Source organism: Ictidomys tridecemlineatus, unplaced genomic scaffold (genome assembly GCF_052094955.1).
Source record: "Ictidomys tridecemlineatus isolate mIctTri1 unplaced genomic scaffold, mIctTri1.hap1 Scaffold_39, whole genome shotgun sequence".
NCBI lineage: Eukaryota > Metazoa > Chordata > Mammalia > Rodentia > Sciuridae > Ictidomys > Ictidomys tridecemlineatus.
The window spans coordinates 723280-740712 of record NW_027522555.1 but is presented as its reverse complement, the minus strand read 5'-3'; positions in this window follow the sequence as shown (position 1 = coordinate 740712).

Genomic DNA, 17433 nt, shown 5'->3' with positions numbered 1-17433 from the left:
TTGGGTGTGTGTTTGTGGCCTCCAACATTCATCCTCACCTCGGGTTAACATGGCACAATTGTCTTTGGGAATGAGTCACTCTGAGTCAGCCCCACAGTTTTCATTGGAGTGAGCCTTCCCCCTTCCAGGGATCCCAGCCGTCACCTCTCCATCCCTGAGCACAGAGACTGGGTTAGGAGAGGCATGTCACCTAACAAGGCCAATGACAGATACAGGGGTTGAGCAAGAGCTATGGGGAGGGGAGAGCTTCCATGGCTCTGGCTGGAGGAGGGGGCAAGGGGATACAGGGCTCTGGCAGACACTGTGCTCTGCTGCTGCCCAGGAGAAGGTGGTGAAGCTGGAGGGCAAGGCTCCAGTCAAAGAAGACAGAGTGGAAAGACAGAGAACCCAGCCCTGCAGCCATGGGAGGAGCAGCTGGATCAAGTCTCACCTGATATGGTGGTTCTGGACTTTCAGATTATGTGGGGTGATGAAACTTTGCACCCATCTTTTTGTTGTTCTTTTTTAAGAGAGAGAGAGAGAGAGAGAGAGAGAGAGAGAGAGAGAGAGAGAGAGAGAGAGATAAGTTAATATGAATTGGGTTTTGTATGGTTGCCATGGAAAGATTCCCAATTCATGAATGCACTTGCCTTATCAGCAGCATATCATTAAAACTGCCCATGAATATGAGTCACATTGAAGTCTGTGCTGGCATTAGCAGATTTTTTTCCACCTGTGACTCCTAGGGAAAGGGCTTTGACCCCCTGGAACTCTGTGACATTCCCTGTGGGGTTGGAGGAATTCCAGAAGTAGGTTTTACACTATCAGTTCATTGAGTCAGTGATAGGAGGAAGGGGTGGGGACCCTGTGCTGTCCTTTGAAATTGCAGAGTCTAAATATCCAAGCCTGGCATCCCCAGTATACACACATCCACTCATACATATGCACGTCCCCCCACACACGTGAGGAAAGTGTATTCGGGAATGACCAAAGGACAAGAAACACAAGTCCAAATGAGGCAGCCATTGGTCTCAGAGGGCACTGCCTGTTGCAATCCCTACCCACAACATGGTGATATTTGGAGGTAGAGTCCCCAGGGTTTGAGGTCACGAGGGTGGAGCCTCATGAAAGGTACCTTGAAGATCTCTCTAGCCCCTTCTGCCATCATGTGGGGAAACAGAGAGAAGGTGGCCATCTTCAACAGAAATCAACCCTGCTGTCACCTGACCTGGAACTTCCAGCCTCCAGAACTGTGAGAATGAGGTTCCTGTGATTCACAAGCCTCGCAGTCTATCGTGTTTGTTATAGCAGCCAAAGCTAACTGAGACACCTTATAGCAGGCTAAGACTCAGGTCCACCTCCTCAGACATGCAGATGCAGAGAGACAATAAAATCCAACCCAGAGCTAAAATCCAACCCAGAGCTAATACTCAAGCCACGGCCAGCACTTCAGTACACCTGCCACTGCTTTAGGACATCAAGGTCAAGTTCAGAGCAACCCCACAGTGGACTAGTGCTACTACCACCAGATTCTTAATAAAAACACCATTTTTTCACTGACCCCTCCTGCTTGATATCTCAATAAGCTTCCCAGCTTCCCTCCCAAGGACAGAAGATCATGGATGTTGTTTTAAGTTCTAGAGGACACCAAGGATAGGTTTTAACATCGACATCCTCACAACATCATCAACTCAGTGAAAGCCGTTCAATAGAGCATTCTCTAGCTGATGCACTCTTTGGAGTGATCCATTCATAGTGTGAAAAGCTTTTTAATAGTTTGATTTTAAAGAGAAAAGAATATGGAGTGAGCAGCTGATCCACTAACAAGCTCCTGGAACTTGCAGTTTCTCTGCTAACCGGGGCTTGGGGCTGCCAACTCCTCTCTGCAATGGGCCTGTCCTGAGGGCTCCTGTTACACAATGGGAGGGACACTTGGGATTCCAGATGGCACCCAGACCTCATTCTGAGCTTCTCTGCATGGTAGGACTTCTCCACTATGCCACAATTTCCTGACATAAATAAGACAGACACCTGTCCTCATGCCCCCACATGCACATGGACACAGGACCCTCTGTAGCATATTTCAGGCAGGGATTTCTCAGCAGTCATCTTCTCACATCAACAAGAACACCAGTGTCAAATTATCTAGTAGACACATGGCATTGCACTCCACCAGTGCTGGGATCCCAGTGACAACAGGTCCCCTCTCTGGGCGCCTAGTTGCCAATTTTTCATTTTTCTGTCCTAGGAGTGAGTGAACCCTGCCAGGGATCCCCTAGAGCTAAGGGGTCCTGCACAGTGCTCCCTACCTTCTCGGGAGAGCTCCTCAGGGTAGAGCTCAGGAGTGAAGGGAACAGACCCCCGGCCAGCTGTCAGCACACACCACAGACCCAACCTCAGAAGGGTGCCCTGCCACCCCACATGACCTATGAAGGACCAGGAGTAAGGACTCAGGGGCAGGGACGCTTCCACTGGTGGGTAGAGGGTACTCTCCAGGCTCCTGCTCAGGGTCACCTGCACCTCCACACCCCTCCTGCCCCCTCAGGAAAGACTGACCCAAACACACCACAGGTCTCTACTTATGGCCGCCTGGATGCCAGTGACATCCCTGGTCAGAAATGACCATGACCTGAAAAAAGAGGGCCTCAATTTGTGCATGTGTGAGGTCCTGAGTTCAATCCCAGCACCAAAACCAAGGGATGGGCCAAGGCCCATTCCCTGCAGGAATAAGGGAGGACATGACACTAGGGATCTGTTCACGGCGTCTACAGCAATAGCAATGAAGGGGGTGACAGCAGGCTCAGCGGGTCAGAACACTCAGAGACACACACACACACACACACACACACACACACACACACACACTGCACAGAAAACACCCGAAAGGGCCCCACCAAAACAACACAGGGAGGGAGTGTGGTGTGGTGCCAGCTGGGCCACACGACCCTGGTGTTTGGATTGATATTACTCTAGATGTTTCTGTGAAGGTATGTTTTTAGATAAGACTTAAAACAGTCCAGTCGGCTTTGAGCTGAGTATAGTGGTACATGCCTGTAATGCTGGGGACTTGGGAGGCTAAAGCAGGAGGATGGCAAGTTCCAGGCCAGTTTCTGCATCTTAGCAAGACCCCGTCTCAAAATAAAAAGGTTTGGGGGATGTAGCTCAGTGGTAGAGCACCCCTGAGTTCAATCGTAAGTATGAAAAAAACCCCACAAAACAGTAGACTTTGAGTAAAACAGACCATCATAATGTGGTAGGCCTCATCTAATAAGTTGAAGGCCTTAAGAGAAAAAATGATGCCCACACACTGGGCAGTAAGAGGGTGACCAGCACTCTGCCTTCAGTTCAGACTGCCACACCTCCCCGCCCAGTCCTATCAGCCGAGAAGTCCTTACAACAATTTTCACCACATATATGTAACACACACACACACACACACACACACAGTACTCTAGAGACCTCCCACTAACGCAGGGCAGGAAGGAACACTCAAGAACTACCTTCACTCCTATCTGCTGTTTCTGCACAGTTTGAATTCTTTAAAATAAAGCAGAACCATGAAGAACTTACATCACTTTAATTAACCACAAAAAGCAGGCAAGACTGTGTCTAGGCCAATGGCGTTCTCATCAGCAAACAAACCTCTGAACAACAGAAAAGGAACCGCCCGTGAAGGGAAGGGGCCGTAAACAAGCAGCACTGGCTACCCCAGAGCCATGTGGGTCATCTGGGATGATGCAGAAAGAGGGCCCTTACCAACTAGGCCCCTGAATCTGGGACTCCCCATATTCAGAACCATCAGCCAAACAAACCTATGTTGTCTATAAACTACCTAGTCTGCAGTATTTTGTTACAGCAGCACAAAACAGACTGAGACAATCAGAAAGCTTCACTTTAAACAATCAGTTATTCTTTCTGCCAGGAGGAAAGAACAGCCTGTCAAAACACCAGACCATCAAGGCCAGCCTCAGCAACTTAGTGAAGCCCTAAGCAACTATGAGATCCTATCTCAAAATAAAAACTAAAAAGGGCCTGGGGATGTGGCTTAGTGATTAAGTGCCCCTGCCTGGGTTCAATTCCTGGTACCTAAATAAATAGATAGATAGATAGATAGATAAATAAATAAATAAATAAATAAATAAATAAATAAAACAAACCACACCAGAACCCAAAGGGATGCGCTAAGACCAGATGCTTGAGCTGCCAGGAGCAGCCATGGGCTGTAGCCAGTGCCTGGAGAGGGAGAAAGGGCCCTGCTGCTGAAAGTCATCGACTCATTGGTTTAACTATGAATAAGATGAGCTCATTTCTCCAGAAATGTTGCCAGCTCATGGCCTTGTGTGTCTCACTGTCCCAACACCCCTTAGTTAGCATTCCTTAAAAATGCCCTAACAGCCAGGCACAGAAGCACACCTATAATCCCAGCGACTCAGGAGGCTGAGGCAGGAGAATCACAATTTTGAGGCCAGTCTAGGCAACTTAGCAAGACTGTTTCTCAGAATAAAAAATTAAAAGGGCTGGGAATGTAGCTCAGTGGTGGAGCCCCCTGGGCTGGATCCCCCTGTGCCTCCAAATGCCCCCAGCAGTGTTCTCTTCCACTTGTCCTACACACTACTACAGAGCGGGGACAAACTTGCCCTGGGTAAGCAATGGCCCACAAAGGAGATGGTAAAAAGAGACAAAAAATTTTTAAAAACAAAAGCCCAAGGACACTTCAGTTGCACTGATCACTGGAGCTGTTCCCACTGTACCTAGGTTTTAGGGCCACATGATAGACCTCCACTTCCCAAACTTTTGTGAGATTCTGACTTGACTCAGACTTGCTTTAGGTAAAGAAATGTCAGCCAAATGGCACATGTACCTTCCACTGCAGGAGGGCGTATGAACTGCCACATTCCCTGTTTTCTGCCTGAACCATCCAGATGCTGAGAAAGAAGAACTCTCAGCCTGGGCCTCCATACAGGGAGGGAGGACAGGCCCCACTCCCCAGCTCCACAGCTGGCATCCGTGCATGGGTGAGCAGGAAGCAAGCTTTGGTCATGCTAAGCCACTGAAATCTGGAGTTGCTTGTCATCCCAGTGAACACAGTCTGTCCTGAGTGTGTGTGTATGTGTGTGTGTGTGTGACAGTAGTGTGCACCTACCACTGTGTCGCATCAAAAACTGTCTGCAATGCCACTGCCCCTCCACCCTGGGACTGTGGTTTATTTTATCATTCTGTATTTGCTACTTGATCAGGAAGAAGATGCACTTACAGTTATGCACTGGTGAGGACGGGAGTTTGGACTTTTTGAGAAACAAAAATTTGACACCCATAGTATACCATATATTCTAAAGACATTTTACAAGGTGAGTCCATCCACCTGGGGATTTACCATTCCAGGGCGTACATTTAGAACCTGAGCTGGCTGAACCCAGTGTGGCCAGATGAGGTGCCATGGTCATGTGTCCCCAGAGACACTTCTGGCTCCTTCCCTTCAAGCCTCTGCCTCGAGAGCCCTTCCTCTGCCCACTGCTTGCAAGGCCTAGTGGATCTACATGCCTGACCCTCCTGCAGACCATCCATGTTCAAGCCCCTGAACATGCCAGTCTGCCAGGGACGCTGGGCTCCAGTGGGTCACAATCCTACCTTTCTATCTTGGTTTCCTGACATCTGCAAGATGTCCATAAGCATCTGCTGAATGAATGCTCAAGCCGATGAAGTGCTCCGGGACCTCCTACCTCCACGAGGCTCAGCTCACTCTGAACCAAGGGCTAGCACCGGGTGAGGTGAGCTTCAGGTCTTTATCTTCCTTCCGCACTCAAGAAAGGAAATGACTTGAGGAAACTGCAGGGCAGACGGTTGCCTCTCAGTGTGGCAAGCACAGCTCTGGGCCCAGAACTGAGGATGAGTAAGAGATCTGAGAGAAACATGCAGACCCAAAGAAACCCAAGGCGCTGAACCCAGGAACTCCACCCTCAGGAATGCACTGTGGGGACATTAGAAATATGTCAAGAGATCTGCAGAAATATCTGTAACTGCCAAAGCCTGAAAACACAGAGATGGCTAGCTAGCTGGGCATGATGGCACATGCCGATAATCACAGCAACTCCAGACACTGAAGCAGGAGGGTTGCAAGTTCAAAGCCAGCCTCTGCAGGTTAGGGAAGCCCTAAGCGACTCAGTAAGAGCCTGTCCCAAAATAAAATACAAAAAAGTACTAGGATGTGGGTCAGTGGTTAAGTGCCCCTGAGTTCAATCCTGGGTACCAAAATGTAGAGAGAAATGGCCAGCTAATTAGGTACACACATGGCACCCCATGTCACTGAGCTAGGAACGAAACCACAATGCAGCTGCTGATTGGAAAGATGTTCCCAGGACAGTATTAGATGAAAAAATAAAAATAACCACAGTTCAGAACAGGGATATGATATCATTCCTTCTTTCCTTTCCAACATGTGTGCATGGCTCTGGCAAGACTGAAGTTCTTTTATTTTTCTGAAAGGAAAAAAAATGAAACCTAACTGGCCATTCTGTGAGAGACAAGCCTTGTAGGTTTTATAATCTGAATCTGTTTCAATGTCCTTTCAAGGTTCATGCTTTTTTAATTATCCAAATAAAGTTACATGACAGGAGTGCTCCCGATGATATTTATATTTTTATTGATGCTTTTCTGCCTCAAGTAAAAAGATGCCAAATAAATTGTTTTGAAGAAATAAATGAGGCAAACACTAATAAAAGGACAAATAAATGTGTAAAATACATCAGGAGAATTCTTTCCGAGTAAAATATATCAAGAGAATTCTTTCCAAGGGAGGGTTCACTCTGTCATCCTAGAAGTAGGATTTGATGAGCTCAAGGTTGTCAGTAATTCAAAACAATTTCCCCTTTAGATTAAATTTTGTATAAAATGAGGATTTTACTATCATTGCAAACATCTTACTTGGGTTTATGATTTCAGATTGTTGGTAATTTCAGCTGAGCTGTGACTCCATGGCAGACACTTGCCTACCACACATCAAGCCCCGAGTTTAATTCCTAGCACTACAAAGATTAAAAACAAACTTTTAAAAAGCTGCCTAAGTTTGTAAGTCACTTTATGAACCTAACTGCCTGCGAGTCCAGCGCGCGCGCGTGCGCACACACACACACACACACACACACACACACACACACAATCTATTCACATCTCAGAGTCTCTTCTAATGTCCCAGATTCCCAGCAGCAGTGGTTTCCACACAGTGCAGCAGGTGGAGATAGGAAACCATACCTTTCACCAATTGGGAACCTGAACACAGTGACAGTCGAAGGCAATCCATGTTCTTCAGACCATTGACTCACAGAGTGACCTTGAAATCAGGCTTGGGAACTTTCCCTGTGTGGATGCACACAACTCAATGCAGAACTACAAGGAAACAGAACTAGAAGAGCAACATCTAGGAGACTTCTTGGCCCTGCCAGGGAAGGAAACCACATCCATCTGGCATGAGCACACTTTTCTTCCTTATTCCTCCATGAGTCAAGATGACAAGGCATCTGTTTTTCTCTCTGCTCCCCCACAATCAACACGGGAGACCCCTGAACCCAAGCACACTCTGCAGCAGTGGTGAACCTGACTGGGTATCCTCTGAGCCAGTGTAGATGGCATGAGATTCCACAGGCCAGGCCTCAGTCCCCAGGACTGTCCTCCACTTCAAGTGCCAGTCACAAGCCCCAGGTGGTTTATAACATGCACTTTTGACCTGCCAGCTGTCAATCAGGGCTCCCACTACCCTTCTTTGGGTTTAATCTTCTACATCCTGGACACACTAATAGACAAGTTTAGATCTGTATTGGGAATGGATCTCTGCTTGGGGTTGAATATGTTTATGTGGAAATATAATTAAACATAATGTACTAGTATTTTATTAACCATAATCTACTAGATGTATGCTAGGTATAGTAGAATTTTCCACAAAGCAGAATTTGCTTGAGCAGCTCACAGGACTCAGGAAAACACATTTATTGGTGTATCATGAAGGACATTATGAAAGATCCAATTGGAGAGATGCATAGGGCAATGTGTGGGAGAAAGGACAGGGGGCTTCCATGTCCTCTAGGGGTGCATCTGCCTCCAAGAACCTCACGTGTTCAGCTCCCTGCAAGAACTCTTTCCCTGTGAGTTTTTATGTAGACTCATGGCACAGGTGCTAGGCTAACAGGCTGGGTGGGGACACTCTTTAGGGCCTGCCTACTCAGATTCTCCATGGCCTCTCTCAGTAGCATTCCTTCTTTCGAGATATTTTGTACGACTTCTCTGGAATAAGGAGAGTCTTAACAGACAAGGTAGGTCAGAGAATTCTTTATGGCCAAGTAAAGGTGAGGGAAGATTAGTTTCTAGGCCCACCTTGGAAAGGGAGTTAAAAGTCAAGAATCATGTTTGAAAACCAATATACATATGTCATTGCAATTCCATGCTAATATAGTAATACTTCTAATATTCATAGTGACAGATGGGGCAGCCAGCTCCAAGAGGGCCCAGTGATCTTTGCCTCCTGGTCTCACACTCTTGGTAGTCACTCCTTGGTAGATTCAGGATGGCCTTGTATAGCCCACAAAATATGATGGAAGTAATGATAGGCACTCCAAAAGCCAGGTCTTCAGCAGTCTGTAGCTTTGACCTTGGCCTCTTGGATTGTAGGCTCTGGTGGAAGCCAGCCATTATGCCCTGTGGATGCTCAAGCAGACCCGTGGAGAGATTCTCCAAGGAGAGGAACTGAGGCCGCCAGCCACCAACTCGTCAGCCATGGAGTGAGTCGCTTTAGAAGGGGACACCACGGCCTTGACCAGGCCTTCAGAAAACCATCTTGTAATTCTCTCTGTCGGAACCACCCAGATTGCTCCCAAGTTCCTGAGCCACAGACAGTGAGAGAAAATAAACCAAGTGTTCATTTAAGTCATTATGCTTGGGGATAATATAATACAGCAGCAATGTAATAAATATCACAAGTACATAGGACAGACTATTGACAAGATCAATTCCCAAACTTCTACATCCTGGACACACTAACAGACAAGTTTAGGTCTGCATTGGGAATGGATCTCTGCTTGGGGTTGAATATATTTATGTGGAAATATAATTAAACATAACGTACTAGTATTTTATTAACCATAATCTACTAGATGTATGCTATGTACAGTAGAATTTGCCACAAAGCAGCTAAGAAAATTTACCCTCTGGGCTTCAGCCAGGATTCACTAGATTCTTAGAAGGCATAGGGCAATGTCATTTTTTCAAAAACAATGTCCTTTCCTTTTGAAATGAGTGGAAATTTTTCTATGGTATATAATCTCCCATTATCAAGTATTACTAAAAGTGTGGAGTATTCCAGGTATGGTGGCATGCACCTGTGATCCCAGCAGCTCGGGAGGCTGAGACAGGAGAATCACGAGTTCAAAGCCACGCTCAGAAAAAGTGAGGCTCTAAGCAACTAAGTGAGACCCTGTCTCTAAAAAAAATATAAAATCAGGCTGAGGATTTGGTCGAGTGCCCCTGAGTTCATTCCCCAGTACCCTGTCACCAAAAATATTAAATAAATTAAAAATGAAAACTATAAAGAAGTTTAATCATGAGGACAGTATGAAATAGTAATATAAAGTGAACACTGTTATAAACAATTCTGTAAAATCATCCATTAACACGCATGAAAATATACCAGGAAATGCACCCAAATTTCAGTACTGACGATTCTGAATGATGAGCTTATTAGTGACTTCTTTTTCTTTATGTTTTTCTCTAGTAAAAAGTCCCATTCTTTCCTACAATGAATAGTTGCTTCTATTTATTAATCAGAAAATGCAGAATTTTTATGAAAGTACAAATTCTGACAAAACTTCCCATCTTCTACTTGTTTAATTACAAAAGAGACTTCATAAGTTGTAAGGAAACAGTGAAGGAAAGAAAGGCTATTCCCATCAAAGAACCCCTGGGGTGGAGCTGGGGAAGGCAGTGGCCATGCCTGTGATCCCAGCTGCATGAGGCTGAGGCAGGATGGTGGAGAGTCAAGGCCAGCCTGGGCGACTCAGGGAGATCCTGTCTCAAAGTTAAATAAAAAGGCCTGGGGTTGTAGCTCTGAGGTAGAGCACTTGCCCAGCACATGCAAAGCCCAGGGGCCAACCCCCAAGAGCCCAAAGAAGAAAGAGTTGGGAGCGACTGTATAAGTCTATAACCAGAAATCAATGAACAATGAATGGAACCCTTCTGGACCTAGAGTTTACCATCAGTTTCATGAATTTCCGGTAAAATCACAACATAAAAGTACCCTCCAAAATCTAAATTGGCCACAAATGTTCAATTCATAGAATTAAGCCTTCTCAGATGGTTGGAGCAGGTGCCAAGCAGCTCGCCAACCCACCAATACACTTCAGGCACTCAGGTATCAGTTCATTCTCCATAATGATAAAGAAAGCCCAAATCCTTTCTTAAAGGCAATGTTTTCACAAGTATAAATTCCATGATGTACAAATGCTGGTCTGCCTCACATGGAGTGGACGAGAATGAACCACCCAGCCAGTCACCAACAACCAAGTTGCTCTTTTCTGGTAAATTTAGGTTCAGCCCCAGTTCCTCAAAGTGAGGCTCTGGGAAAAGCAGCATCAGGGTCACAAGGGAGCTCAGAGACAGGCAGGATTCCCGCCCCAGCCTAGGCCTCCTGAATCCAGGTCTTTTAACATGGCCTGGGAGCTATAGGGCCTGCAGGGCAAGGTCCCAGGCTGGTGCTCTGGGGGTGCTCTCAGGTGTACGGTGACACGCCAACGCTGCACCTGGGCATCAGGCACACACTTCTTGGTCACTCCCTCAGGATGCCAGATACAGCTCAATGCACCTCATTAATTCTTACCCTGACCACTGCTTCTTTGGACAGGGAGAAGCGTCCACTTTCTGTCATGCCTGGGCTCTCTCATACAGGATCCAAACAAATCCTCACCTAGTCATGGTCTAGGTGCCTCAGGCCACGCCTCAAACACCTCCTAGCTGGTCTTGCCAGCCACCTGGCCACCTCCAACTCTGGGGCTCCCTGTTCCCATGGGGACAAATGGCAGCCCCATGTCACAGGCTGGGGTGCAGTGGCCACAGGGAGGTCAGGATGTAAGGTCTGGGGGCCTGTATTTTGTGTCTTAGATTTAGGAATGCACAGGTGTGGTCACACACACTTGAAAAGGGTGTGACTAAATAAACCATAGAAAGCAGGTTCCAAGAGAGGAAGGCCCAGATCCTTCAGAACCTGTGCCCAACAACCTATGGGCATCTGTCCCCACCCAACAAGCAGCGGTGCAGCCTGCTGGGGGCTGGCTGGGCTGAGAACATGAAGATGAATGCTGACAGGACAGGCCACCCAGGGATGCTGCCTGGGAGGGAGAGAAGAAAGTAAACAATGACAAGGCAGCTACAAAAATTGCTCCAGGCAGGGGAGGAGTTGGCATGGGTGCAGACTGAGCCTCCTCAGCCAAGCCAAGAGTCACCCTGTGGGACCAGGGAGGAAGGGCTGTGTTGCAAGTGCATAGATGGCTGTGAATAGCCAGAGATTAGTGGATGGGCATCCCAGGTCAATGCGAGGCAGGAGGGCCAAGGGGCTGGAATGTGCTCAGAGCTGGAGGAGGAACATCACGGTGCTATCAGCGTGTGTCAGGACCAGAATCTTTCCTCTAGAAAGCTAGCTCTCAGTGGGGGACAAGATGGGAGGAGAGAGCCTGGCCATTTTCCGCTATTTTCCAAAAATTCTTTAAATACATTCCTTCCCTCGCTTTTTATTTCTTAACCGAGTTGCCAACTCATTTGTGATTGAAGATGTATCTGAAACTGACATCTGTCAATGTGACGCAACTGTCAGAACAGACGTCCTGAGCTCCCAGGGCTGTTCTGCAGGTGTTCATTAGGATCTTCTCGCTTAACTATTTAATGTAAAAAATGTAAATCACAACCTTTTTCAAATGTGAAGGTGCTGATATCATTAGTCATCAGGGAGATGCAAATTAAACCATTAATGAGATACCACCCACACCCACCAGAGTGGCTAAAATTAAAGACTGACAATACTAAATGCTGGCAAGGGTGTGGGATGCGTGTTCCCAGGGGGTGGGGGTGTAAAATGGAACAACCACACTGGAAAAATGCCAAAATGAATCATTGAATACACACAACACTGGAAGAAAATATAGATGACGACTTGTATAAACTTGGCTTAGAAAAAGCAACTGAAGCATGATAACACAGCCAGAGACCACAAAGAATAAGACAAATAAATCTGACTCTACAAAAATTCAAACTTTCTCAGCAAAACACTGGAAAACAGACCAGGGACTTTCTCTTTCAGCCATAAGACACTAGTTTCAATCAGACCCTCTGCCACTGAGATCAAGTAACAGCACTGACTCCATTTGTTGAATATCCATTCAGAGGCATCGAATTTCCAACACAACCAGGCCTTACAGCCCCCTGACAAGGAAGAAGGTCACAGCCTGAAAATGGGCTGCCATTCTGGTCACTATCCCCAGGCGGCAGTTGTGAATTCACAGGGCTGTGAGGCTCAGAAACCACACAGAGAGCAGCAGGGAAGCATCAGAGCTCTGCTGAGCCTCCAGAGAGACAGTCTGAAGATCAGGGAGTTCACGGCTGCAAGTGCAATACATGGCATACATTATTTTGTGCTAGGGTTTATCCTATTATTTTAAAACACATTTCAATTTCAAATAATAATTATAGTAACTTTTTAAAAACTGAACAATATGTTATAGAAGAAACATGTTGATTATAGATGCAATGTTTTTAAATAACTCCATATAAGCATATAAAATATATAAATTAAAAATGAAAATTTATTTTCTCTTGTTCCCTAGTCTCACAGATGTACACATTCTTAAATTTATTTTTTTTGAATACTAAAATTTAAGAGATAATTTCATCTGTTATTTGATTCATTACCATTAGAAATCATTGATGCTCCATTAAAAATGATAATTTACACAGTTCAATTGGGCTCCATTTTTCTTTCTCCTGCTCCTTCAATTTTCCCTAGCTACACAATTTTTAATAATATTGTTTTAAAATATTTTAATAGACACCAATGTTTTAGGTGACTAATTAATATCTGGTTCTTAACATGTCTTATTTAGGTGGTACCTAGTGATCCTTGATCATGAAAGCTTTATACACAAATGTCAATTTTTATTTATGATAGGGCTACATTGCTATACAATTACAATAAGTTTTGTATTTTCTTTCTATAAATTGATTACCTATAAAATTGATAAAATGTGATGATTTTGGTATGTACATATTATTTAAGTAATAAAGCATGTAGCACACTCACCTGGCATGCGTGCAGCCCGGGTTCGATCCTCAGCACCACATGCAAACAAAGATGTTGTGTCCACTGATAACTAAAAAATAAATATTAAAAAATTCTCTCTCTCTCTCTCTCTCTCTCTCTCTCTCTCTCTCTTTCTCTCTCTCTCTGTCTCTCTCTTAAAAAAAAGCATGTAGTGAAATTGGTCTCAAAAAGAAAATGCAATTCAATTAATAAATAATTTCTGAATAAAAAGAAAATCTTAAGATTCGAGATTTAGTAGACATTCTTTTTAATTTAATTTTCCATTCCCTTGCATGTGAATTTTCAATGCAGTTTTCTGATATAACGTTATTTAAATTTTGAGGATATCAGGCTAACTTTTGAATCATATTGAACATTTTCATACATATCTCCATTTCTTATTTTGAAATCCTCCTTAGGACAAATTGAGGGAGTAGAATGAATCAAATACTATTTGCAAATACCTTTCATACTCAGTCTACCTATTACTGAATCATATTAAAAAACAGTTTAAGCAAAAATGCTTCTAGAAATAAATATATGTATCTGTTTATCACCTTGCTCCCATCATTTGATTTCTTTTGAAAAATATTGGCTATATTAGTGAATATGTTATTTCAAGTTTATATTGTATTTACATACCAAGTATGAGTGACTATTGGAGATGACAAGGGGAGTGACTTTTGGTAAATGTATTTACTGTAACTTTCCCTTTGGTATTTGCCTTCACAATTGTAATATTCATTTTGAGAATATATATAAATCCTAGTGATGTCAGAGGCTTAAAAGCAGAAGCTAATTTCTGTTGAAATTGAAATGATTTAAAAGATAATTTCATTTTTTTTGATTCACTACCTTTAGACGCCATTGATGCCCCATTAAAAACTGTAATTAACATTCTTCATTTGAAGTTCATTTTAACATTCTCCATTGCAATTAACATACTTCATTTGAGCTCCAACTATAATAAAATAGAAAGCTAATACTCAACAAGGAAAAATCATGAGTGATAATATCATGCTGACTCTTTACATTTATTTCATTACTAAAACCTATTTCACTTCTTTTAATAATGTTTATATTATATGTCAAATTGCTGAGCAGCCATGCCTACTTAGATATCCATCATGCATCACAATCTCAGTATTCTAAACAAAACTTGTCATCTTCTAGTAGTTTTTTCTTATTTTAGATTCTCTGTCCCAATGACATAGTTATCAAAATAATATTCTATAAAGCCCCTATGTGTCATCCTTGACATTTAACCTCCGACAATCATCTATCTCAAGTTCAAGAAATTCTACTACTAAATAATTTCCAAATCTATCTCTTCTATTTTAGTTGCTAGTGTTTTACTCCAGGACCTAATAAATGTTTTTTTTTTTTCAGAATCAGTGCAATAACATTTTAAAAGTAGTCCCTCCTCTTATTTTGTTTCACTTAATAATTGCTCCATATTGCAGCAAAACTAATCTTTCCAAACTAGAATGAGATTGTGCTTTGCTGCTTCTTTACAAATTCAAGGTAATTTAAAATGCATTACCATCATTTATTTAGTTCTTCATGATCTGTAGACTGGCTATGTTTATTGTGTACCAATTTCCAGGACACTATAAACCACCCCATCCCCAAAATATTACTTTCTGCCTAATGAATCTGATAAGTTCTCACAGGTAACTTTGTGTTTTATTATACTTCAACCAAGTTTAAACAAAAATCTACTCTACAATCTTCTTCATCTTGTTTAGGATCATTATTCTTGTGATTTAAAAGGAAAATGATTTTATACATTTCACTTTTTGCATCTACAAAGTCAAATTGGTTTGATGCCTGCAGTTACAATGTAAATTTTCTTTCCATATTTTCATTCTTTCTAAATGAGCTGAGGAAAGCAAACATGGTAAACTTCTTAGAGAAAAACACCTAGTTTGCATTTATCTAATGCAACCAATTTATTGTAAAATAATTTCAAGACAGAATTTCTTGATAATGAATTTTACCCTCAAAAGTCAATCACAAAAATACATCAGTGAAGGAAGCACCTGCTGTTCTATATTTTCTTTCTATTATAACACATTTCTCTGAAAGAAACTTTTTAGCAACCCTAAATATTATTATTGCATACAATACCATCTCCATTAAGTTTATTATGAAGTACCATATGTTTTAGTTTGGTGTTTTAAAGCAAAGAGAAGAGTACTTTTTTTAAAAAAAAGTAATGTTTTTATAAAGTAAACTTATGGACAATTAAATTTAATTTGTTATTTTATTTTCAAATATTGACAATTCTTGTTTCTCAAGAATTATATTTTTTCCATTTTTAAATTAACCCAGGGAAAAAGTGTATATAGTGGGGCTATACACTTTACTTGGAGTATATAAATACAACTCTAGAGTTCTTTTAAAGTCTATCTTCTTTAATATAAGTTCATTAGTCTTTTAATTCAATCAAATTTCAAAGATGTCAGAGCATAATTTTAATCAAACTGCATGCAAACTGAACTTAACTTCCCATTGAATCCCAAGAACTACCAACTAAAATTACTCATCTGGTTAAAAGCTGAGCTCAATTTCCAGCACATAGAAAGTATTTACTGAATGATGAATACAACCATTATTAGTACGTGCAACTTGGCAACCATTACCACTGCTACTTGATGACCAAGGAAAAAGATAAGGAAAAAGGAGAGAAAATATGAAGAAAAGGGAGGAAACAGTGGTGGCAGAAAATAAAAGAAAAAAAAGTAAGAAGCAGGGTGAGGAACAAGAAGGAAAAGGGAAGCAGGGATAGTAAAAGGGGACAAGAAGAGAGGAAACAATAAGTAGTACAGTCAGTGTTTCTTGAGACAAATTGTTTTGGGGATGAGGAGAATTAACAAAATTTAAACTGGAATTTGAGTAAGTATTAATTTTTCTCCAGTATTTGCTTTTTTGGCAGTACCAACACAAGATAATGTGCTCAGGTTAATGCTTTTGTGTATGTACTTCATCAAACATATACTTTTCCATTAATTGCTGTATTTGTTTTAGCCAAATCAATATGGGGTTTTGGGTGACTCAATGGTAGAGCATGTGCCTAAGCATGCACAGGCTCTGGGTTTAAGCTCAAGCACCATAAAAATAAAAAATGCTTTGGTAAACTAAAATGATGTTTGGAGGTCACTTATGCTATAAACTAAGTAACAATTACCAGTATTCAATTTTGTACATAAAAGAACAAAAATTTTGATGAGACTTCAAAACTCTTTCCAAATGCTGCCTATTGACTGCAGGTTTGAAATTTGTGACTTATTTAAAAATTGCATTTAAAAATTTTTTGTTTGGTATTTTCACACTATATGAAGTGTCCTTTCAAAGGAATTTATAAGGTCATCTTTAAGAACATATATTTTCATTGTACATGGAAACGTTTTTCATTGTAAAATAAGCAGATTTTAAACTGTACAATATTATCTAGCTATAAAAACCATATATACTATCACTGAATACAGAAAATGAAAAAAATGATTTAAATGAAGAACATGAAGTATAGTAAAGGTATCAACCTTTACATATATATATATATATATATATATATATATATATATATATATAGAGAGAGAGAGAGAGAGAGAGAGAAATCCCTTATATAATTAATATATACTGAATATAGATACAAGTTCAACATGCACACACATCTGTATATATTCCCCCAAGATAGCAGGTGTTCAACAAGATGTCCAACTTGTATAGGTTACTGCCTCAAAAAATGATGCCAAGAATCCACAGGATTAGAAAAATGGACTGCAAGATCTAAAACAACAACAAAAACACTAACAAGTATATTTTAAACTACTCTGTTGAGGGAGTGAGTGGCCAGCTTAGGGCAGAGAAGAGCTAGAGGCAACACAGGAAGATCAGTTCCAATTATTCTTTAGCTCTCCCCAACCCATTTCCCACCTCTTAGCATTTGGACTGTTATTGCCTATCCTTTTGCCCTCACATCATTGCTGTGGGGATATTCTTGGGCAAGAGTTCTTCTGGGTAAAGTTAAAGTAGGTGGAGGCTGACATGCTTTGGGCATTCAGTCCTTTACTTCTCTAATCTAACTCCCAGTGTTTGTAGATTGCAACCTGGCAAAACTGTCT